The 25,318-nt window shown below is 47.1% G+C and overlaps 1 long non-coding RNA gene across 8 annotated transcripts in view; it reads right to left on the reverse strand.

The window, feature by feature from the left end:
* Nucleotides 1–513: 513 nt before the first annotated feature.
* The window catches only part of LOC103349148 (uncharacterized), a 77,165-nt gene continuing 52,360 nt past the window's right edge, over nt 514–25,318 (reverse strand). For 4 of the 8 annotated variants that reach the window (XR_011379273.1, XR_011379268.1, XR_011379269.1 and 1 more), the window contains 5 exons: nt 24,590–24,678; nt 15,795–16,029; nt 15,334–15,579; nt 12,617–12,796; nt 514–1,763 (listed from right to left, as the gene is read on the reverse strand). This is a non-coding gene — a long non-coding RNA (uncharacterized lncRNA). The remainder of the gene's footprint in view (nt 1,764–12,616; nt 12,797–15,333; nt 15,580–15,794; nt 16,030–24,589; nt 24,679–25,318) is intronic. The other 4 variants (XR_011379270.1, XR_011379271.1, XR_007921698.2 and 1 more) reach the window with 4 other exon arrangements.

Below are 25,318 nucleotides of genomic sequence, written 5' to 3' on the forward strand. Positions count from 1 at the left end.
ATGTGGGTCTTCTCTGCCTCCCTTGAGTGATGGGCCTTATGAGTTCCCCTCTTGTAAGGGAGTAACCTACAGCCATTCTGGAGGGGAAGATGAGCACCATCCAGACTAGGGACCTCTGCTTCTGGCACTGAAGAGAGAACTGGAGAGAGGGCATCCCAGGGCAAAATCAGGAGGGGTTCCTGGAGGAGGTGCTGTTTGAAAGGGGCACAGGACTTCAGCAGTGGCAGATGGAGAGAGGGTGGTAGGTGACAAAGGCAAAGCAGATATGTACAAAGTCTCCCAGGGAGGGACATGGGGAACCCCTGCAGGGCACAAGGAGTCTCAGTAGGATGCTGCAGAGGCTAGCTGAGGAGAAGGGGAGAAGGCCGGAAAAGGCGAGACGCGGTCACTCAGCTCACCCACGGGAGCCTCTGGATTCACCCCAAGGAGTGGGCAGTTCTGAAAGGAGGTCTGGTAGACAAACGTGACCAGCAGTGCTTGGAGTGACAGCCACAGAACTCAGTACCAGCTGACTTCAGCACAGAGAGGGGTTTATTAGAAAGATACGGCAGGGCCCATCAAACTGAAGGAGAAGTTGGCCCACCTGGCCTTGGGCAAGAACAGGACCAGCACACCCAGGAGGAAGCTGTGGCCGGGGGAAGTGAGCAGGGCATTGGTCAGGTATTGCCACGGTTAAAGCTGCTTTGCCAAAGGCCCCCGACGCGGGGGGCTCACAACAGCAAACACGTACTTTGCTCATTCACAGGCCTGGGTGTTGGCTGGAGACGGCTCTACTGTGAGCCATGGTTAAGTTTCTGTCTGCAAAGTACATCTCTCTTCTTCTGGGAGCTGGGGGGCTTGCCTTTTTGTGACCGAGGGCAAGAGAGCAAGCAACACCACAGAGCATGTGAAGCCTGTACTCGGGACATTCTCGGGGATATTCTATTGGCACAGCGAGTCCCATGGAGAAATGGAAAGAAAAGCAAAGAAGTCCACAAGGAGTGTGTGTGTGTGTGTGTGTACATGCACGTGTGTGCGTGTGCATTGTGTGTTGTTTCCAGGCAAGATGCTGTCACTGTGTAGTAGGAGCAGATTTGCCAATGGAACCCGATGCTTGAGGGCAGCCAGTCTCAGAATCTCAGTGACTCCAGCTTCTCCCGTCTTGGGGTCACTTATCTGCTGCTGATCGGTGGACGCAGAACACCTGCAGGCATTCATGTCCTCCCCAGCCTCATGGCGTGGGAGCCCCTTGCGTGGTTTTGCATGCTCCTGCTCAGGTCCAAGTGAGCAAGACTTCCTGGGAGTCCGGCATCTGCTTGCCCAAACCCTTGAGTAAAGTCTTGAGCCTTGTGACTTCTCAGTCCTGACCTACAAGAAGCAGTAAGGACCCAAGAGACCAGCTAACACAGGAGTTGAGGAGCGGGGGAGTCAGACCAGGTCCAAGTGGAAAGCACGGAGCTTCTCCTGTGTAGGCTGCCCTTGAAGCTGTTCCCCCACTCGGCCCCGCCTCTGGGCCTCCGAGAGCCGGGAGTCCGTCTGGGAGGACAGCCCTGGCCACCGCGTCTCATTAGGTGCTGTATGCTTGGCTGCACTCTAGTTCAAAGATAAAACTTTTGATTCCCACTGGAGATTTTCCTCTCTTGGCCAGTCCTGGGGCTTGTGTTTCCAGAAGCAGAGCCCTGGTTGCTAGGTGACACGCTCACTCCTGGTTTCGGAGGCAGCTGAGGGAGAAATGAACCAGAGAGATCTGAAGCTTCTTCCACTTTGGAGAGGAGAGAGGAAGCCTAAAGGAGTAAGTAAGACCGCGGATTAATTGGGGAGTTACATAACTAGCAGACGCAGAGCTAACGTCTTCCCCAGCACCCTGCCGAGACCACTGAAATACACACACGTGCATTTTTCAAAAGAGGATAAAAGTGGGAACTTGAAATGATAAATATAGTTGGCTCTTTTGCTTGGGAGAGGAAATTTCTAATTATATAGCTTTTCTGAGCCCCATCAATCAGAGCTGCACCTTCATTAGCCTCCGCGTTATTAGAGGAACTTATTAAAACAATTAGGTCTGCAGAGAACTGCAGCCATCAGCACTCCTGACAGCTGCAGCTGGGATTTAAACTTTTCATTAAAATTGGTTGGAGGCTTTGCAAATCACTAAGAAATAGATGCACTTTTCTGAGAGGGGAGTGAGCAAAATTGTGAGTAAGCAATTCGCGAAAAGAACCACTAATGAAACAGTTTCCGGACTTATTAGCCATTGAAGAAATACATTACAACGATAAAGAGAAAGCATTTGAAATCTATTAAATATCACATATTTAAAAATAATTCACAGGTGGGGCAGAGGTACAGTGAATTTGCTATCTGGATGCATTTGGTTGGAAGGCAGTTGGGGAGGACCTGTTTAGAAAGTAGTTTGGCAACACCAGGAGTCTTAAACAGACGAATCCTTGGCTCAGAAGTGTGATGCTTTTATTTACAAAAATCTTCAGGCAGCATTGTTCTAAAGAGAGAAATCTGAAAAAACATATCTGCCCAACAATGGAATATCAGCTAAAGAAAAAGCATGTAGTCTCGAGTAAAAGTAGTCTCAAGATTGTGAAAGGAACGTGCAGGTGATAAATCTGTACACTCGTCATGAGTCCAGTTTCGTAAAGTGAAAAAGAATGCAGCATGTGCCTCCGTATAGCACCATAAGCCACGGTGTCCCAAGCTTTCCTGGTTCACGGAAGCTTTAGGTCTTAGTAATTCTTTCACAGAGGCCCTAGACATTCCCTGGGCACCAACACTAGCAAATAAAAAGTTAGCACTGTCGTTTACTAAATAAGTGGGTACAACTAACGGAACAGCAGTGGTTAAGGCTGTATGTGATGGACGTTGTATGTCTGTAGGACGCTTAAAATGCCTCATAGGTTTACTGCAGCACCCAGGGTTCCTTAGCACCTACTTCACCTAGCTGTAAACTAAAACGTCCTACTGGTGACGAAAGAGAGTTCTGGAACCCCAGCTGCCTCTGTTGGGGTGTGGGGTCTCCCCTGGGCTAGTGAGTGGCCCTGTGCAAACTTGTAGCTTTCTTGGCCATCTACTGAATTGCAAAAATAGGAGGACTGTCTTTGGAGGGTTCCTGTGAGCTCTTAGGGTTCTGCATGCCTGACCCTTTACAAGAGTCATAGAATGCTAGCCACTGTTAACTCTCGCCTGGGACTGTAGGTGATTTTTATTCTTTCTTTATGCTGCTGCTGCTTTTTTTCCCCCACATTTCCCAAATATTATGTAATATGTTTTACTTTTGTAATGAAAATTATTTTTATTTGCCAAATTTTTATTTACTTAATTTTAAAGGCAGGGAGACAAAGAAAAATACAATCTCCCATCCATCAGGTCACTGATGAGGGTGATTGGTCACATAACCTGGGTTTCCCACATGGGTGGCAAGGACCCAGCTGCCTGAGCCAGCATCTGAAGCTGGAGTCGGGAACTAACTATGGATCCCAGGCAGTCTGGTAAGGACGCACGCCTCATCTTACCAGCTGTGCCAAATATGCTCCCGAGTTCATATTTCTACATGAGACAGAGGTACTGTCATAACTGACCCTGTCTTGAACACTGTGCTTTGCAGGACAAAACAGTTCAGAGACATCCCCATGCCGCGTCCAGCAGCACCCTGGTAACCCTGCATCAAGAAAGACCTCACGTCCTACGTGGGGAGAGCAGGGATCCCTAAGGGCCCCTCATCTGTGGAAATACTACACAGTGCACCTGATTCCTTCCCACACACGGATGTCCCGTCTTTCACCTCTCTGTGCCTGGTACATGCCCTGGCCCAGACTCTCCCCCCGCCCACCCGCGCCCCGGTCTCCAGTCTTGGTTGAGCTGGGCGCCTGTCCTCTGACACCAGCTTCACTGTATCGAAACTGTCCATGTCTGCCCGCTTATTGCCTCCCCCTCCCACCCCATGCTTCTCTGGGGCAGGATCTGTAGGATCCTTCCTGGCACTCAGAAGGAACTTAAGTAAATGGCTCTATGCTTGTGGCATTGAACATTGGCGTCCTAGGGGCCCATGTGCCTTAGGGAGCATCTATATTTGCTGTTATTACAGTCTTTAGGGACAAGATTGCTCGCTGAATAATCAACTAATGTTAGAAGCTTAGGGATTCTGGGAGGGGATTGGGTGGGCAGCGAGCTATTCCCCTGGTATGTAGGGGGCATCTGATGGGGTCATTGAGGCAACCAGAGCTTCAGCCCCAGGCTTAGAGAGTGAACAGCGAACAGCTGGCAGGAAAGGATGGACTTTTTTTTTCCTCATAAAACTTTTTATTTAAGTTTCATACATTTCATAATTACAACTTTAGGAACATGGTGATTCTTCCCATTGTATCTGCCCTCCCACACCTCTTCCTCCTCCCTCTTCTATTCCTACTCTTACTTTTTATAAGATCTACTTTCAATTAATGGTTTAACAGAATTGGTTATAGATGTAAGAGTTCAACAAATAGTACAATTAAAAAAAAAAACTTCAACAGTCGAGACAAAAGCTGTTCAAAGCCATTGCTTCTCTAAGTGTCAATTTCACTTCAACAGATTGCCTTTTAGGTGCTCTGAGTTATTGCAGGTCAGGGAGAACATATGGTATTTGCCCTTTTGGGACTGGCTTATTTTACTAAGTATGATGTTTTCCAGTTTAATCTGTTTTGTTAAAAATGACCAGATTTCATTTTTCTAACTGCTTTGTAGTACTCCACAGTTACATATCCCATAATTTCTTTATCCAGTCTTCAGTTGATGGGCATTTGGGTTGATTCCATGTCTTAGCTCTTGTGAATTGAGCTGCAATAAACATGGGGGTACAGATAACTCTTTCATTTCCCTTTGGTAAATTCCCAGTGGGGTGGCTGGGTCACATGATAGGTGTATATTCAGATTTCTGAGGTATCTCCATACTGTCTTCCATAGTGGCTTTACCAATTTACATTCCTACTAAAAGTAAATTAGGGTACCTTTTTCCCCACATCCTCACTAGCATGTGTTGTTTGTTGATTGCTGTATGAAAGCCATTCTAACTGGCGTGAGGTGAAGCCTCACTTTGGTTTTGATTTGCATTTCCCTGATAGCTAGTGAGCCTGAGCTCTTTTTCATGTGTCTGTTGGCCATTTGGATTTTCTCCTTTGAAAAATGCCTGTTTAAGTTTTGCTCATTTCTTAACTGGGTCATTTGTTTTGTTGTTGTTGAGTTTCATGATCTCTTTATATATTCTATTTATTGATCGTTTATCAATTGCATAGTTGGCAAATAATTCCTCATGTTCTATCAGTTGCCTCTTCACTTTGCTGAGTGTTTCTTTTGCAGTACAGAAGCTTCTCAGTTAGTTGCAATGCCATTTGTCAATTTTGGCTTTGATTGCCTGTGCCCCTAGAGTCTTGTCCAAGAACTTTTTTTTTTAAGATTTATTTATTTGAAAGGCAGAGTTACAGGGAGAGGTAGAGACAGAGAGAGAGGTCTTCCATCCTCTGGTTCACTCCCCAGATGGCTGCAATGGCCAGAGCTGCACCGATTCAAAGCCAGGAGTCAGGAGCTTCCTCTGGGTCTCCCATGTGGGTGCAGGGGCCCAAGAACTTGGGCCATCTTCCACTGCTTTCCCAGGCCACAGCAGAGAGCTGGATTGGAAGAGGAGCAGCTGGGACTAGAACTGGCGCCCCTATGGGATGCCGGCGCTTCAGGCCAGGGTGTTAACCTACTGCGCCACAGCGCCGGCCCCTGTCCAAGAACTCTTTGCCTGCACCAATGCCTTGTAGTATTTCAGGGGCTGACTTCTAAGCCACCAGGTCATCACAGCCACACATCCTTTGTCCATGACCTTCACAGCTGGTTTGTGCAAACCAGTTTGAAATAGAGAATCTGACATTGCATTTGGTGATGTTCTTATCTGTTTTAATCTAGCATGACTTCCTTTGCCCTTTCATGTAATGTTTGTGTCACACCAACCTGTTGAAGTTGATATATATCCATTTTTTTGGCTAGACTGTGCTATATGCTTCACAGTGCATCACTTTGGGAGGTGGGAATGTCTGGCTGATCCTTCTTTCTAGCTCTCTCACATGACAAGGCAAGGTCAAGGCTAAAGTCTGGCTCATATGATGAGTGAAGATGCAACAAGCTGTTTTTACAGCAGTTTACTAATTACAGACATGAGCAGAGCTACATGGAAGGTGCTAGTTCTCCAGGATCTCTGTCCCATTCACCACAAACGTGAGACTGAGGCACAAGGGCCCAAGTGAGTGTAAGGCAGGGTTAGGACAGCCCATGGCTTGGAGCCCGGTGTAGAGCACCACTGGATGGAATTCCTGGCCCCTGGCTTCAGCCTAGCCTAGTCCTGCCTGTTGCAGGCATTTAGGTACTGAACCAGCAGCTGGACGACCTCTCTCTCCTCTCTCTGTCTCTTCCCCTCTTCTCTGTCACTCTGCCTTTCACATATATAAACTAAAAGCATGTTTTAGAAAAGGGAAAACTGGGCCGGCGCCGTGCCTCAATAGGCTAATCCTCCGCCTTGCAGCGCCGGCACACCGGGTTCTAGTCCCGGTCAGGGTGCCGGATTCTGTCCCGGTTGCCCCTCTTCCAGGCCAGCTCTTGCTGTGGCCCGGGAGTGCAGTGGAGGATGGTCCAAGTGCTTGGGCCCTGCACCCCATGGGAGACCAGGAGATGTACCTGGCTCCTGCCATTGGATCAGCAGCGGTGTGCTGGCCGCAGCATGCCAGCCGCGGCGGCCACTGGAGGGTGAACCAACGGCAAAGGAAGACCTTTCTCTCTGTCTCTCACGGTCCACTCTGCCTGCCAAAAAAAAAAAGGGGGGGGGGACTATACAGAACATATAACAGTACTTAATAAATCAGTACTTAATAAATGCTAATATTATGAAATATTTATTCAGATCCTCAAAAGCAGAAGAAACAGGTAGAAATAAGTTACAGGTAAAACCAGACCCTCTCCTTGGGAGTCATTTCTCTTCTGCCCTGAGATTTTTAAGTACTAAAATCATTCCAACATTTTGTATACTTTACCCTTTCTTGTTTCCACACTTGGCCACCACTGGAGGGGAATAAAAGATCAGGATAAATAACAACCTTGATGGTGCATTGCACTACCTCCCTGCCTCCCCAGAGCTGCCTGCAAATGCTTGTCCTGTGCCGAGTGCCCTCCTGTGAGCAGTATGTTGTTCTGTGAGTCTTCAATAGATAACATTGCCCTCTGTTGCCTTTTGTAACTTGTCCTTCCACTCAACATTATTCTTTGAGACTGCATCCTGTGAATACTAAGCCCAGCTCATTCATGTGAACACCAGGCTCTCTTGAGGGAGAGAGAAAGCAGAGTTACTTCCAGACCTTAGGGCTCATATAAATGTAGCCTGTCTCATCAAGGCCCTGGCTGGGCCTAGAACCTCATGGGTGCCAGGAACCCTGGTGCTTGGGGCATTATCTGCTGCCTCCCAGCACATTGGCAGGCAGCTGGATCAAAAGTAGAAGCAAGACTCTATGCTAGGCAGTCTGTTATGGGATGCAGGCATCCCCAGTGGTGGCTTAACCCTCAGCGCCACAACATCCTTCCCTGTATTGATTTTAAAATCAGAAGTTTTTTTTTTTTTTTTCCTGACAGGCAGAGTGGACAGTGAGAGAGAGAGACAGACAGAAAGGTCTTCCTTTGCCATTGGTTCACCCTCCAATGGCCACCGCGGCCGGCATGCTGCGGCCAGCACACCGCTGCTGATCCAATGGCAGGAGCCAGGTACATCTCCTGGTCTCCCATGGGGTGCAGGGCCCAAGGACTCGGGCCATCCTCCACTGCACTCCTGGGCCACAGCAGAGAGCTGGCCTGGAAGAGGGGCAACCAGGACAGAATCCGGTGCCCCGACCGGGACTAGAACCCGGTGTGCTGGCGCTGCAAGGTGGAGGATTAGCCTAGTGAGCCATGGCGCCGGCTCCCTGTATTGATTTTAAAATCAAAAGTTGTTTTTTTTTTTTTCCTGACAGGCAGAGTGGACAATGAGAGAGAGAGATAGAGGGAAAGGTCTTCCTTTTCCGTTGGTTCACCCCACCCCCCCCCAATGGCTGCTGTAGCCGGCTAACTGTGGGCAGCGCACTGCGCTGATCCAAAGCCAGGAGCAAGGTGCTTCTCCCGGTCTCCCATGGGGTGCAGGGCCCAAGCACTTGGGCCATCCTCCACTGCACTCCCTGGCCACAGCAGAGAGCTGGCCTGGAAGAGGAGCAATCGGGACAGAATCTGGCACCCCGACCGGGACTAGAACCCGGTGCGCCGGCGCCGCAGGCGGAGGATTAGCCTAGTGAGCCGTGGCGCTGGCCTAAAACAGTTTTAAAGTGATGAAGATCATGACATAAGAGCAGACAAGGGCCCCGAAACGAAGCTGGAAAGGCTCTGTGCAGACGTGCAGGGACCCCGTGGAAGAGGCAAGATCTGGAATGCACAAATGGGGTGAGAGAAGAGAGGGCAGTCCAGAGACATGGAAGGGTGGATGGACCTGGAGCATAGGCTAGAGCCAGATGAGACAGTTTGATTTCTCAGACCAAGAAGATTAGTTTCCTTGTGTCCAGCACCTTTTCTCCCCCAGAAAAATGGACTGTGCCCTTGAGGAGCTGTGATTGCCCAAGCAGAGCTGGCCCCATGACCAAAATGAGCCAGAGGCTGCAGGAGGAGGAGCCAAGGCCAAGGCCATCCCCAGGAGCCGTGGTCCTGGACATGGAGGTGGGTGGGAGGAGGAAGCTGGCAGGGCCAGAGCATCCTCACCCAGTGATGATCATCTGCTGGGCACATGGCTTGGGGCCCGGAATGAAAATGTAATCTGCTAATTAAGCTAATTGTCTGAAAGGCATTTTTTGGTACGGTCATCAAAAAGAGGCATAATGAGCATAAAAACAAAGGGATCGCTGCTTTTCTTGTCATTCATGCCTTAATCATCCCTTCGAGCACCCCCGCCTGGAGTAATTGCAGGCTTTGGCTTCTGTGCTGAAGCTGGCTCCCCGGATGCTGCCGAGGTCACATCACTGTTCTTCTGGAAGGCTGGCCCAGTGGTTGTTAGGAGGTTTGTGAATTAGGAACTCTCTGCTGCTTCTTGTGCTCCGATTTACTGAGCATTCACACGGGGATGGACATTGCAGAATCCAAGAGATGGAGACCCTGGGAAAGACTGTCCCTATCCTGGAAGTCACTTTGCGATAGAAACCCTCTGTGCTGTCGAGACCTCTCCAGCCAGTGCTCCTCCAAGGGCCGTAGAGCAAGGGTGGTGTTCCCAGTGAGCCTGGAGTGGGTGCTCTGTAACTCTGGGCCAGAGGTTGCAGCTGAGTGGTGGTAGAGGGGCAGGATGGGCACCATAATGCTACCCAGACCCACTCATGGGCCAAGAAAAAGATTAGTGGTATTAGAGGGGCAGGATGGGCACCATAGTGCTACCCAGACCCACTCATGGGCCAAGAAAAAGATTAGTGGTATTAGAGGGGCAGGATGGGCACCAGAGTGCTACCCAGACCCACTCATGGGCCAAGCAAAGGATGCAGTCCATCGTCACTCAGATGATGTCAAGAGAATCCAGGAAGCGTCTCCAACCTGTCCTCTGCTTCCCTCATCCCTTTCTTCCAATCCAGGTCAGAAAACTACTCACTCTCTCTGATTTGCAGGTAACTGCAGCAGACAAAATAGTATCCCCCTCAAAGGTGCCCACTCCCCAGTCCCGGGAACCTGTGCCTGTGTTACTTTCCATGGCCAAAAGAATTTTAGGGATGGGATTAAGTGGAGGGTCCCTAGCGTGACTCCAGGGGTCCTTGTAATTGAAGGAGGGAGATGGGAGCCCACTGAATGTTGCTGGCTTTGATGTGGGAGGGGCCAGCCATGAGCCGAGGCACAGGGGTAGCTTCTGGAAGCTAAACGAGCTAAGGAAATGCGTTCTAGAACTTCCATAAAGGAGTGTGGCCCTGCCAGAACTTTGCTTTTGAGGCAATGACACCCATTTCAGACTTCCAGCTTCCATAATTATAAGTGTGTGTTGTTTAAACCACTGTGTTTGTTACTGTGCCCACAAAAAATCAGTACAGCGTCTCCTGTGTGCCCCCCCCCACCGCCTGGGACACCCCTTCCCCTCCCTTCAGCTTCACAGACCCATCCAGTCTTTGAAAGCCTGGCTCCAGTGCCACCCCCTCGCCATGGAGCCTCACTCATTCCTAACTGCCTCCAGCTATTGTCCAGCCTTGGGAATTCTCAGCCCAATCCCAGCTGCCCTAACCCCAGACTCAGACCTGCACTCCTGCCCTCCAACCACTGTGCTCAGTAGCTGCAGTTTTCCTCCTTAGCACAGCTGGTACAGACTTTTTAAAAAATATATTTATGGGGGGGGGTGCTATGGCTCACTTGGTTATTTCTTCCCCTGCAGCACCAGCATCCCATATGGGCGCCGGGTTCCAGTCCTGGCTGCTCCTCTTCTAGGCCAGCTCTCTGCTCTGGCCCGGGAGGGCAGTGGAGGATGGCCCAAGTGCTTGGGCACCTGCACCCGCATGGGAGACCGGGAGGGGGCACCTGTCTCTTGGCTTCCGATCAGTGCAGTGCGCTGGCTGTGGCAGCCATTTTGGGGGTGAACCAATGGAAGGAGGGCCTTTCTCTCTCTAACTCCGCCTGTCAAATAATATATATAGTATTTATAATAATTATAATATATGAATTTACAGGGCCAGCAGTGTGGCACAGCATGTTAAAACACCACTCTGTAGTCCCAGCATCCCATATGGATGCCAGTTCGAGTCCTGGCCATTCCACTTCCAATCCAGCTCTCTGCTATGGCCTGGGAAAGCAGAAGATGGCCCAAGTGCTTTGGCCCCTGCACCCACATGGGTTATTAATAGTTGTGCTTGGTAATCAAATGTGGGCCTACCTGTCCTGGTGAGCCAGGAGGGGTGGTCACCAGGCAATGAGTGGTCTGTTTTGTCCTGGCTTGGATTGAGAATCCCCCTGGAAGCATCAGGGATATAGCCTCCTGTCCCCCAGCCATCTACTAAAACCTACAGAGGGAACCATCTTCTAACCTCATGGTGACCGCTTAGAGACTCTGGAGGCAAAGACTCGCACCGGGGAGGATTAACAAGACTTCTACGCAAAACACTGAGCCCTGTGCTCAGGTCAGTCTGGGAAAGCTGGTTCTCATGAAAGTGAGGTCTTCTCAGGACCTCTAGTATGCTAACGTGACTCGTGGAGCTCCTTAAGAAGAAAACCCAGTATGTCATGTTTCCTGAATTTCCTGGTGGCGCACGTCACACTTAGAATACCCATGGCTGCCTCCCAGGAGTCACAGATGGCTCCTCGAGGGACGGTGGAGGCAGGGCTGACGTTCCAGAGTGGCAGATGGCTCTGATGAAGGCTGCAGTGACAAGCGGCCTAGCCCTGAGGGTGTCTCGACAGCACAGAGGGTTTCTATCGCTGGGGTCTGGGATGGACAAGCCGTCCTGTCTGGATGTGGAGGGGAAGGCTGCAGAGAGTGGAAGGAGTGTTGTCAGGCATGGGCTCAGTGCACGCTGGCACCAGGTGAAACCAGGCTGGGGCCCTTGGTTTCCTGGGTAATGGCTGTTGTCACAGGTGCTTGATCTTTAGTGAAGAAACCCAGGGGACTATAGAGTGGGGGAGTGATAACCCAGCCTGGGGTTTCCATCTTCAGCCTCACCCTTGGACGTGAGGTTCTGGTGATAAGCCTGCTTCTTATCACAGATTCAGTTTTACTATCTTGCAATCCCGGGACAACAGCTGTTTGTAGGTTAGTGGTTGATGTGAACATTGATTTTGCTTTGGAGGAGCTGCAGTCCCTGTAGTCTGCACACTGACAGGCTTCTCCCACATTGCATGGGGCTGGAGACCCATCACAAAGTATCCACCCATGCAGTGGCCTCCAAGAGTTGACCACACACCAGGGAAAGACAAGGAACATTTTCTCGTGCCACAGTGAGTGTTTCTCACCATCCTGTTGCTGTCATTGTCCAAGGCTTCTATTCCCATGCAATTTTATACTTTGGAAGGCTTTGTGATTGGAGATAAAGCAGGCTTAGCTCATCATTATCAGCCAGGAAAGCTGACACCCAAGGATTCTAAGAATGGGGCTTGTGGTCTGGTGGAGAGAGCCTGGGACAGGAACCTATACACCCAGGACTGTTTAATTTCTGCCCCTTAACAGCTCTGGGTCTCTGGTTTGTCTGTTGTTAATGTTATTAACTTGAGAGATACGGAGTAATGCACACACAATTCACACACACACAGAGTACTCCCATCTGCTGGTTCACTCTCCAGATGCCCACCGCAGGAGAAACTGGACCAGGCTGAAGCTGGAAACCAGAAATCCAATCCAGGTCTCCCACATGGATGGCAGGGACCCCACGTACTTGAGCCTTCCCATTAGCAGGAAGCTGCAGTCAGGAGCCAGAGCTGGGATTTCAATCCAGATACTCGTATATGGGATGTAAGCACTTTAACTGCTGGGCTGAACATCTGCCCTGATTGATTTTTAAGTGGTAAAAAAAAAAAAAAAAAAACATTTGCGTGAGACTGTAATAACCAAGTGTTAACATCCCCTGTGTCAAACATAGTGTTATCAAAGTTTACTCACCAAGACTCAGATACAGGCACATTTCAGAAAAATCATAGTAAAATGGAATTGAAGCCTAGGCCTGTGGTGTTAAAAAAATTGAAATCCAGGTATAGTTTCTTCATAATATGCATTTCCATGAACTTTTTGAAGATCATCCTAATGCATAAAATTTTCTTCATGTACACACACAGAGGTTTCCTTCAAAAGGTAGAAAAATTTATATTTACTAATTAAAAGATGATTCTGCCACTTCTACCTTGAATGCCTCTTGGTGTAGTCGGCTAACTTCTAAGCTCAGCTTCCTGTCTGGAGTAGTGATATTCACTTTGCCTCCTACTTTCAAGGCACCTCTTAGCACCTCTCCTGGTCTGCCTTCCTCCTGGGGTCTCTGGCTCGATCACGTGGAATGTTCCAAACCAGCAAATTGAGGTTCACCAATTCAGGATGGGAGCTGGCCTGAGAAATACTCTGGCTGAGCCCCCGTCAGGTGCATGAAGGAAACAGAACAGGGAAGCCTTAAACCTACACAGCTTAACAAGCGGGAACAAGCTATGCAGCAGGAGAAGAGTCAATGCGACTCTTGACATAGCATCACTCAAATGGAGAAGCTACGTGGGAAGCAAGGCTCTGCCATCAGAGGTCCAACACCTGGTAACAGAGGATGGCGGGAACCCGCTAGAGCAAGGTTTACCTTCCGTGCTGATAACTGTCTTCGCACTGATCCCAAATGCCTGCCTGGCTCTCACCACATCAGCTAACCTGGCTGCTCCCCCCATTTCCCATACTCTCAATTATACAACTGCTTAGGTATAAACTCTCTCAGCTTGGGTTCCCCCAGAAGCTGAACCTGAAAAAGAACTCAAGCATAAGTCATTTACTTGGGGGTGGCGAGAAGAAAGGGGAGGGGAAGTTAGAGAAGGGAAGAGACCATGGTAGGCCAGTCACTGCCAGCAGCCACAGAGGTAGCAGGAGCGCAGCTGCCTCTCTGGCACACTTTGGGCCTTGCTTTGTCCACAGTCAGATCTTCTCTAAGGCAGGACCAGCTGGTGGTCTAATTTGCTGTCTTTCCCCTTAGCATCATCCCCTGAGTGTTATTGAGGATGGACGCATAAAAACTACAGTTCTCAGCTACCCATAAAATGAGAGGGCACATGACAGATGTCTAGTGACATCTATGTGCACATCAGCTAGGGATTTCTGGGAAGGCAGTGATTTCTGGACGGAGGTGCCACTCTCCCTCCTGGCCTAGAACTTGGAGGTGGTGGCCCGAGTTCAGCAGCCATCCTTGTGACTCTGAGAAAGGCCCAAGACAACCTGGAGACCCCTTGGCTCTGCTATCCTTAAGAGCGTAAGCCCACAGCATGTAACTTAGAAGAAGTGCACCCCAATCAGGACTGTGCTGCTGTTGTTTTTCTGCTACCTGGCTGGCACCGTGGCTCACTAGGCTAATCCTCCACCTGCGGCACCAGCACCCCAGGTTCTAGTCCCAGTTGGGGAGCGGGATTCTGTCCCGGTTGCTCCTGTTCCAGTCCAGCTCTCTGCTGTGGCCCGGGAAGGCAGTGGAGGATGGCCCAAGTGCTTGGGCCCTGCACCCCATGGGAGACCAGAAGAAGCTCCTGGCTCCTGGCTTCGGATTGGCACAGCACACCGGCCACAGCATGCTGGCTGTAGCGGCCATCTGTTGGGTGAACCAATGGAAAGAAGACCTTTCTCTCTGTCTCTCTCTGTCTAAATATGCCTGTCAAAAAATTTTTTTTTCTTCTACCTGACGCCAGCCCTAATCCTTGCCTAGAATAATTTCCTTTTGGAAACAGCAGGCAATTTCTTTAGGGAACAATCTCTTCTCATTCTCACCGCATACACTTTGAGTGAAGGTGACCCCAACAGCAGGCTGGCATGAGAGCCAGGCCTGGCCAGTCACAAAACAGCAGTGGACTCAGGTGGGTGACTCAAGCTGGACCCACAGAAGTCCTCTTTAGTCTGTCGCTGCAATTGCTAAAAAGGAGGATCTCCAACCACTAATTCAAAAATATAGTGAACATTTTTAAAGGCATAGAATTTTACTTTAGAAAATACTCTTAATGAAAAAAAATCAGTAAAAGAGAAACAGAAGCAAAAAACACAAAAAACTAAAATGTCATAGGCAAATCCAACTATACCAATAACAATAAATGTGAATAAGTTAATGAAAAGGTAGCGATTGTCAGTCTAGATTTAAAAAAGAGATCAACTATATGCTGATAATAGGAAACATATTTAAACTGAAAGCTATAAATAACTTGAAAGTAAAAGGAGGAAAAGACATATCACACAAAGAGTAGCCATGACTAAGTTTGGTCAGCTATATTAATATTGAGGGAGAGTTTTTTAAAAAAAGATTGATTATTTGAAAGGCAGATTACAGAGACAGAGTGGGGGGGGGGGAGTCCACAAATTGCCAGGGTTGGACTGGGCTGGGCTGAAGCTGGGAGCCAGGAGCTGCTTCCAGATCTCCCACATGGGTTCAAGGGTCTGAGCACTTGGGCCATCCTCTGTTGGTTTCACAGGCAAACGAGCAGGGAGCTGGATCAAAAGTGAAGCACCTGGGACACAAATGGGTACCAACTGGGATGCTGGCATCTCAGGCAGCAGCTTGATCTGCTCTCCAAAAATGCCTGCCCTGGGAAAAAGGTAGAGTTACAGAGGCAGGTGCAGAGAGAGAGAGAGAGAGGTCTTTCATCCACTGGTTCACTCACCAAAAGCCTGCAATAGCTGGAGCTGGGCCAGTCTGAAGCGAGGAGCCAGGAGCTTCCTCCAGGTCTCCCACACGAGTGTAGGGGCCCAAGGACTTGGGCCATCTTCCACTGCTTTCCCAGCCCACAGCAGAGAGCTGGACTGGAAGTGGAACAGCCAGGACTTGAACTGTTGCTTCTATGGGTGGGATGCTGGCACTGCAGGCAGTGGCTTTACCCGCTACGCCACAGCGCCGGCCCTGGAAGAAGCTTTTAAAATAAAAAGAACTATCACAAAAGCTGTGTGAAATGTATTCAAGTTATTTAGTTTAGTGAAAGCAAGACCACAAATAGACAATTTTAAAGGAGAAGAAATCTGAGTCAGGATCTGGCTCAAGGGCTTCTATCTTACATACTGAGTTAATTAAGAAAAAGAAAAATATTTCCCTTCCTGCTCATTGGGAATAATGATGTTAAGTTCTTACTTCACTCTGTAGAAGCTGAGGGTAGCACAGGAAGCCAGAGTGACGGGGTTGGCGGCCATGAATTGGCCATGCAGTGACCACCCAGTGGTCTTACTCTTTTATCAAGCCAAGTGCCATCATCTCATTACAATTCACTTCAAATCTATTCTGAAGTTGGATTTTGAAATTTAATCCCACGGTTTTGGTTCTTCAGGAAGTGAGGACTTCAGGCAGAGACAAACAGGCAGTGGTCAAGCTCAAAGAAGAAGACAAAATGGAGAGAATCAGATGGGAGTTGGAAATGCATTGGGTAACAGCCTAGAACAATAACTAGTGATTTGGGACAGAAGTCTACTCCAGCAGACACCAGGAAGGTGGCACTGAATGGAGGGCCCTGAAGGTAGTTTACGGGCCACAGAAAGGACCAGAAAAGTGCTGTCCATAGGCTGAGAGCTGCCTGTCTCAGGCCAGGTGGACAGTCAAGGGCTGTTCCTGCCCATACAGTCTGGCTTTCCTGAGGTCGGTCTTGCCCCACTGCCCTGGCTCCAGATCTGCCCCCCCTTCCCTGGGTGCTGCATGCCCTGACCTTGGACTTGTATTTGACCCCTAGAATCATTGCTCTGCGTTCCACCAAAACCTGCTCCCCTTGAGATCGTCCACTTAGCCAGCCTCCCTGTCCACTGTCCTCCACGCTGCCTCTGCCCCCAGCGCCGGTGGACGGGCTTGCTCAGCTCTCCAGTCCTCCTTGCTGGTGCCTGCTCCTCTCTCTGCCCAAGCCAGTGCCAGCCTTGCAGGACGTGGTTCCCACTGCGCCCCTTCTGGGGGTCTGCTCAGTCGCCTGCAGTGGGAGGGAAGGCTCTGACCGCACTCCGAGCTTCTCTGTTCACCCCTCCGATTGCCCACAAGTGGCATCTGATTTGGGCATTCTTTTCATAGCCTCTACATAACGCCAGGTACACATGTTGTTGATGCTCAATAAATGTTTCAGTTGAGTGGATGAGACCACTGGGTAGTTCGCTTTTCAGCTGCCTCCTCTGCTTGACAGCAAGAGGCTTTTGCTAACAAGCTGTTCTGAATAGTGTTCGTTCTATATTTCAGTATTTGGAATTGCTTTGGGGGGGCCACTGTTGAAAACAAAACCCAAGGGTGCCTTTTTAAGTAAAGGACCCAATAGTTAAAATCCACAGCAAAAATAAAATAATGAATACCCTAGAGGGATCTTTAAATCAAGGCTGGAATTTCAAACTTGTAATTAATTTTCATCCAGCTTGAGAGCTATGAAAGCAGCCCAGAATTTCTTTTAAATGGAATAAACAATCTCAAGTGAGGGAATACAAAGCATCCCTGGACAGAGGCTCCTGTAGAGGGTGTTAAGTGAGCTCATTCCTGGCTGTGAATCCAGGTGCTTTACCGTAGAAACAAACGACTCTGCGCTGGGAGCAGGAAGTGGAAGATGGCAGGTGCACTCCTCATTTTGCTAGAAAAAGCACCAATCAGCAAAATGACTGTCAACATTTCTCGATACTACACTCTTGCTGTGATAGGGATACTGTGGTTATGGTTGTAATAAAAAGGTTCTTAGAAGCTAGATACACTGGATGGTTTAGAGTGACAAGTACTGTGCAATTTTCTTATGCAGGATTTTTGCTGTGTAGATTGTAGCAGCTCTTGCCATGGGAGGGGGAGAGGTGGGTAACTCCAAAAGATGGAGTTGTTCGTGTGTTCTACTGTAGTAACCAAAACATTTGTATGTGGTATGTGTCCCATAACATCATGTAGCACACCTTAAATATACAACAGTACTTTAAAAATTCATGGACAAGTAAAATTAAAAGATATGTTTATTTGGCTGCAAAAAGCTTTAAAATCCATGCACTAATTTTTTTCATAATGTGTTTTTTGGAATTTGATTATTTATCTGACAGATAGAGTTAGAGAGAGAGACAAAGGTCTTCCTTCCATTGGTTCACCCCCCAAATGGCCGCTACAGCCAGAACTATGCTGATCTGAAGCCAGGAGCTTCCTCCTGGTCTCCCATGTGGGTGCAGGGCCCAAGCACTAGGGCCATCCTCCACTGCCCTCCCGGGCCACAGCGGAGAGCTGGCCTGGAAGAGGAGCAGCCAGGACTAGAAGCGGGCGCCCACGTGGGATGCCGGCGCCGCAGGTGGAGGATTAACCAAGTGAGCCACGACACCGGCCTCATAACGTGATTCTTAAGACTGCTCATACACAATAAGATTTATGTAAAAGTAATTTTTAAAATAAGGACTGGACATAAGTGATGGGTAAATGAGGGTTTGTTATACCATTTTCTCTGCTTTTTCATATGCTCAAAATTTTCCATAGCAAAAATGAAAATGAACAATAAAAAACCCATCAACTTGCTGACTGCTACCTTGTACTGTGGTGGCTTCCAACTTTGACATGTGTGGATTGTGTTTCAAAACAAGGGCACTGCTTCTATTCAGATGGCTCATTAGAAAGACCTGGTGGAGGAGTTTGGGGGGAGGCTATGGCATTTATAGGGAAGAGGATGGGAAAGTCCCCAAGGACAGTCCAATGCTGGAGTCAGAACCCCTGTGGAGCATTTGACCTACTTCTGGAGGTTTCAGGACTTAGAGGAGGAAGAAGAGCACTACAACCACAGCTGACTTGCCCCAATTCTAGTGGGACTTGGTCTTCTCCTGTGGTCGAGCCTGGCCTTGGCCACTACGGCCAAGCACTTGACTCAAAGTTTAATGAGCATTTTACAGAAACAGATGGATAGACCAATGGAACAGAATTGAAACACCAGAAATCAACCCAAACATCTACAGCCAACTTATATTTGATCAAGGATCTAAAACCAATTCCTGGAGCAAGGACAGTCTATTCAATAAATGGTGCTGGGAAAACTGGATTTCCACGTGCAGAAGCATGAAGCAAGACCCCTACCTTACACCTTACACAAAAATCCACTCAACGTGGATTAAAGACCTAAATCTACATCCTGACACCATCAAGTTATTAGAGAACATTGGAGAAACCCTTCAAGATATTGGCACAGGCAAAGAATTTCTGGAAAAGACCCGGGAGGCACAGGCAGTCAAAGCCAAAATCAACTATTGGGATTGTATCAAATTGAGAAGTTTCTGTACTGCAAAAGAAATAGTCAGGAGAGTGAAGAGCCAACCGACAGAATGGGAAAAAATATTTGCAAACTATGCAACAGATAAAGGGTTGATAAACAGAATCTACAAAGAAACCAAGAAACTCCACAAAAACAAAACCAACAACCCACTTAAGAGATGGGCCAAGGACCTCTATAAACATTTTTCAAAAGAGGAAATCCAAATGGCCAACAGGCACATGAAAAAATGTTCAAGATCACTAGCAATCAGGGAAATGCAAATCAAAACCACAATGAGGTTTCACCTCACCCCGCTTAGAATGGCTCACATACAGAAATCTACCAACAACAGATGCTGGCGAGGATGTGGGGAAAAAGGGACACTAACCCACTGTTGGTGGGAATGCAAACTGGTCAAGCCACTATGGAAGTCAGTCTGGAGATTCCTCAGAAACCTGAATATAACCCTACTGTTCGACCCAGCCATCCCACTCCTTGGAATTTACCCAAAGGAGTTTAAATTGGCAAACAAAAAAGCGGTCTGCACCCTAATGTTTATCGCAGCACAATTCACAATAGCTAAGACCTGGAACCAACCTAAATGCCCATCAACGGTAGACTGGATAAAGAAATTATGGGATATGTATTCTTTAGAATACTATACCGCAGTAAGAAACAACGAAATCCAGTCATTTGCAACAAAATGGAGGAATCTGGAACACATCATGCTGAGTGAAGTAAGCCAGTCCCAAAGGGACAAATACCATATGTTCTCCCTGATCGGTGACAAATGACTGAACACCAAAAAGGAAACCTCCTGAAGTGAAATGGACACTATGAGAAATGGTGACTTGATCAGCATAGCCCTGACTGCTAATGGACAACTTAATACATTATCCCTCATAGTATTTTTTTTTTGTCTGTTCTACTTAATATGACTGGTTTAATTCTGTAATTATCACACAGTTATTCTTAAGTGTTGAAAATTAACTGAAATGTGATCCCTGTTAAACATAAAAGTGGGTATAAGAGAGGGAAGAGATGTATAATTTGGGGCATGCTCGGGCTGACTTGCCCCAATTGGTAGAGTTGGAAACATACTAGGGGATTCCAATTCAATCCCATCAAGGTGGCATGTGCCAATGCCATCTCACTATTCCAAGTGATCAATTTCAGTTCACAATTGATCATAATGAAAGGACTAAGAGTCAAAGGGAGCACATAAACAAGTCTAGTATCTGCTAACACTAACCGATAGAATAAATAAAGGGGAGAGTGATCCAACATGGGAAGTGAGATACTCAGCAGACTCATAGAATGGCGGATGTCCTAAATAGCACTCTGGCCTCAGAATCAGCCCTAAAGGCACTTGGATCTGGCTGAAAAGCCCATGAGAGTATTTCAGGCATGGAAAGCCAAGACACTCTGGCAAAAAGATCTCTGTGAGTGAGATCCCAGTGGAAAGAACAGGTCTTCAAAGAGGGAGGTGTCTTTCTCTGAAGGGAGGAGAGAACCTCTACTTTGACTATGACCTTGTCTAAACAAGATAAGAGTCGGAGAACTCAAGGGGCTTCCATAGCCTTGGAAACTCATGACTGGTGCATAGGGAGATTACTGATGCCATAAACAGGAGTGTCAATTTGTAAAGTCAACAACAGGAGTCACTGTGCACTTACTCCTCATGTAGGATCTCTGTCCTTAATGTGCTGTACACTGAGGCTTAATGCTATAACGAGTACTCAAACAGTATATTTCACTTTGTGTTTCTATGGGGGTGCAAACTGTTGAAATCTTTACTTAATGTACACTAAACTGATCTTCTGTTAAAAAAAAAAAAAAAAAAAGAAACTATCAATTCCCAACTTGACTCTCACTGGGATTAAACATGACAATAGGTCTGATCTGATTTCATCATCATTTAAAAAAAAATCATCTATTATTTTTCACTTTATGTTTCTGTGTGGGAACAAACTGTTGAAATCCTTACTTAAGGTATAATAAGCTGATCTTCTGTATACTAAGATAATCGAAAATGAATCTTGATGTGAATGGAAGGGGAGAGGGAGTGGGAAAGGGGAGGGTGGTGGGTGGGAGGGACGGTATGGGGGGGAAAGCCATTGTAACCCATGAGACGTACTTTGGAAATTTATATTCATTAAATAAAAGATAAAAAAAAAAAAAAAAGAATACTATACCGCAGTAAGAAACAGCGAAATCCAGTCATTTGCAACAAAATGGAGGAATCTGGAACACATCATGCTGAGTGAAATAAGCCAGTCCCAAAGGGACAAATACCATATGTTCTCCCTGATCGGTGACAAATGACTGAACACCAAAAAGGAAACCTCCTGAAGTGAAATGGACACTATGAGAAACGGTGACTTGATCAGCATAGCCCTGACTGTTAATGAACAACTTAATACATTATCCCTCTTAGTAGTTTTTTTTTGTCTGTTCTACTTAATATGACTGGTTTAAATCTGTAATTATCACACAGTTATTCTTAAGTGTTGAAAATTAACTGAAATGTGATCCCTGTTAAACATAAGAGTGGGAATAAGAGAGGGAAGAGATGTATAATTTGGGACATGCTCAAGCTGACTTGCCCCAAATGGTAGAGTTAGAAACATACCAGGGGATTCCAATTCAATCCCATCAAGGTGGCATGTACCAATGCCATCTCACTAGTCCAAGTGATCAATTTCAGTTCACAATTGATCATAATGAAAGGACTAAGAGTCAAAGGGAGCACATAAACAAGTCTAGTACCTGCTAACACTAACCGATAGAATAAATAAAGGGGAGAGTGATCCGACATGGGAAGCGAGATACTCAGCAGACTCATAGAATGGCAGATGTCCTAAATAGCACTCTGGCCTCAGAATCAGCCCTAAAGCCATTCGGATCTGGCTGAAAAGCCCATGAGAGTATTTCAGGCATGGAAAGCCAAGACACTCTGGCAAAAAGATCTCTGTGAGTGAGATCCCAGTGGAAAGAACAGGTCTTCAAAGAAGGAGGTACCTTTCTCTGAAGGGAGGAGAGAACCTCCACTTTGACTATGACCTTGTCTAAACAAGATAAGAATCGGAGAACTCAGAGGGCTTCCATAGCCTTGGAAACTCATGACTGGTGCATAGGGAGACTACTGATGCCATAGACAGGAGTGTCAATTTGTAAAGTCAACAACAGGAGTCACTGTGCACTTACTCCTCATGTAGGATCTCTGTCCTTAATGTGCTGTACACTGAGGCTTAATGCTATAACAAGTACTCAAACAGTATATTTCACTTTGTGTTTCTATGGGGGTGCAAACTGTTGAAATCTTTACTTAATGCATACTAAACTGATCTTCTGTAAAAAAAAAAAAAAAAGAAAAGAAAAGAAAAGAAATTATCAATTCCCAACTTGACTCTCACTGGGATTAAACATGACAATAGGTCTGATCTGATTTCATCATCATTTAAAAAAATCATCTATTATTTTTCACTTTATGTTTCTGTGTGGGAGCAAACTGTTGAAATCCTTACTTAATGTATACCAAGCTGATCTGTATATTAAGATAATCGAAAATGAATCTTGATGTGAATGGAAGGGGAGAGGGAGTGGGAAAGGGGAGGGTTGCGGGTGGGAGGGACGTTATGGGGGGGGAGCCATTGTAATCCATAAGTCGTACTTTGGAAATTTATATTCATTAAATAAAAGTTAAAAAAAAAAGTTTAATGAGCATTTGATCAGCTAAAGGATTGACTGATTGACTAACAGATTGGTGGTCCCTGAAGAGCCAGGTTACTGGAGGGGCTTGCTTGAGAGTGCATAGATAACACACCCACCCTCCCTCTGACCACACATGGTGTTACCCCGTAAGTATAGCAAAACTGCACAGAGCAGTGCCTGCAAACACAGAATTTTTCTCCGTTGCATTTCTTTGCTTTGCTCTTTTCAGGTTCTGGCCTTAGTATTTGACAGCTTAAATTTGGAAAGAGTGGTTTGTGGAGAAAGGCCCTGACTTGGATACTGCCTAAATTCTGCAACCATGTGTTATTTCATTATATAAAAAAATTCTATGTAGTTGAGAACTAGCTCAACTCAGACTCCTGATGCGAACTGAGTAACATTCACTTCTAGTGAATATGGAATGTGTGCACCCAAAGGCCTGCCAGGTCATGTACTAACAAGGGGACGTGTACTTTCAACAAATGTGCTATGTTTCTCAAGTCCACTTCCCAAGACCAAATATCTTCCCCAAGATCTGGCTCTGTATTTCATTCATCTCCCTGGTATCTGCACTCTGAATTTCTAGTCTCAAAATCCAGTCCAGCATTTTCAGGGTCAAATGCATTATTTTCCTCCAGACTTGTTTCTCTCCTACTGTATCATCTGATTTGGGAATTGGCCAGGCCAGACAACCTGGTGTCATCACTCTGGTCCTACCTTTTTTGGGCCCCAGTCTCAGTTATTTTTTTCTCCTGGACATCTCTGGAATCTCTGTATTCTTCAGCTTGAGGCCCATTGCTGGTAAAGACCCTCAGCATCTCTGTATTGTATCCTGACAAGAGACTCCTGGCCTGGATGGTTCCAAGTGCAGAGACCGAGGGCATTTCCTGAATGGCAAAGAGAATTATCACATGAAGGTGGGCAGAGATGGCTTTTGGTGCCATACTGGGAACTTGGTCTTTAACCATGTTCTGTCCACTGCCTTTGCAGAGATATAGGGCCCTTAGCCAAGTGTGTGGGTCCCGTGGTGCTGTCACAGACACAGGGAGGATCAGGAAGACCATCTTGGTCCTTGACTTCTGATAGTCTCAAATGGGTTTGTTCACTCTGCAGAATTTAGGACTCTGAGCTACAAAGGCGGCTTGGAAAGGTAGTTTTTACCTTTTCAGAAGTTGTAAGACAGGGAGGCAAGCTGCAGGGGAAGAGGTGTGGTGGGAACAGGGTGAGTCTGTTTATGCCACCTGCTGCTACAAAGGTGGCTTCCCAAAACTTGCTGTTGAATTGCCCAAGAAACATAAGAGGAGAATCAAACCAACACCATGAAAGGTGTGGCTGCAGAGTCTAAAGTCATCTCTCCACAATCCCAACATTTCTTCCACATCTCATGTTTGACCTTAAAAATAAGTGCTGTTTGTGGGCCGGCGCTGTGGCTCACTTGGTTAATCCTCTGGCTACGGTGCTGGCATCCCACTTGGGCACTGGATTCTAGTCCCGGCTGCTCCTCTTCCAGTCCAGCTCTCTGCTGTGGCCTGGGAGGGCAGTTGGAGGATGGCCCAAGTGCTTGGGCCCTGCACCCGCACGGGAGACCAGGAGGAAGCTCCTGGCTCCTGGCTTCGGATTGGCGTAGCTCGGGCCATAGCAGTCATTTTTTGGGGGGGGGGGGGGTGAACCAATGGAAGGAAGACCTTTCTCTCTGCCTCTCTCTCACTAACTCTGTCAAATAAAAAAATAAAATAAAGTGCCGTTTGTGCCTTCTGCACTATGCCTTTGCTTACACAAAACTGGTTTGCTCACCTTCTTAAGTTTACTAGAAAAATGTAGAGCTTCAGGTAAAATCACCTTTATACTGCAGTTTCTCAACCCCATGGGGACACCGTGGGGCACAACTCGCCCCAGCATAAGCAGGATGCCAAATGCCCAGAGTTAGGGACATGCAGTCTCTAGGGCTCACACAGGCGCCAACACTGTCAGAAACTAGTCAAGAAGTCCTTACCTCTTCAGGTTTCCACTTGGTGGGGTTGGGAGCCTGCCAGGAGGACCACAGGTGTGCGGTATGCTGTTCATTGCTCTTTTTCAGAGGGCCTGGGGAAGGAAGAACAGTGTGAGCGTAGTTGTCACCACTCCTCCTCTTGTGTGCAATTTCCGCTGCATCCTGTGGCTCCCAAACAGTTAGCAAATTAATTCAACCTCTTTCCACAATGGTGACTACTGCCGGCTCATTTGCAATTCTCAAGTTTCTGCATGCAAAGCATGTAACATCCTTATTAGAGCTGTTTAAAGATGTCTTCCTTTGATAAAGTGGCAATTATCAGATACAGGAGTTGTGCTTCTGGATCATTTATCATACTGTAATCAATGGGATTGATTTAGCTCGTGAGCACTGTGCATAAAAATGTTTTCTGGACAATAGTAGCATACCCAAATGGTGACCAAATCATCATTATAATAATGGATAGTGTATGAACCCCTGACAGAAATGGGATTCAAGAACTTTCTAGTCTTAGGATCACTAATGGGACATAGTTCATATCCTAATTTTGCAGCTTCTATTGTCTCTGCTCTGGGAACCTCTCAATCTTATCTAACTACCTCATTATACTGTTTGATAACTAAGTCTCTTGGATCAAGAGAATCACATACATCTACTACAGTCTCCATACAAATTCCTAGAAAATTAAGAAAATGTATCTCTTAAATTTTTATAACTATTTTGGAAAACTAG

The sequence above is a fragment of the Oryctolagus cuniculus genome, chromosome 10 (genome assembly GCF_964237555.1).
Source record: "Oryctolagus cuniculus chromosome 10, mOryCun1.1, whole genome shotgun sequence".
Taxonomy (NCBI): domain Eukaryota; kingdom Metazoa; phylum Chordata; class Mammalia; order Lagomorpha; family Leporidae; genus Oryctolagus; species Oryctolagus cuniculus.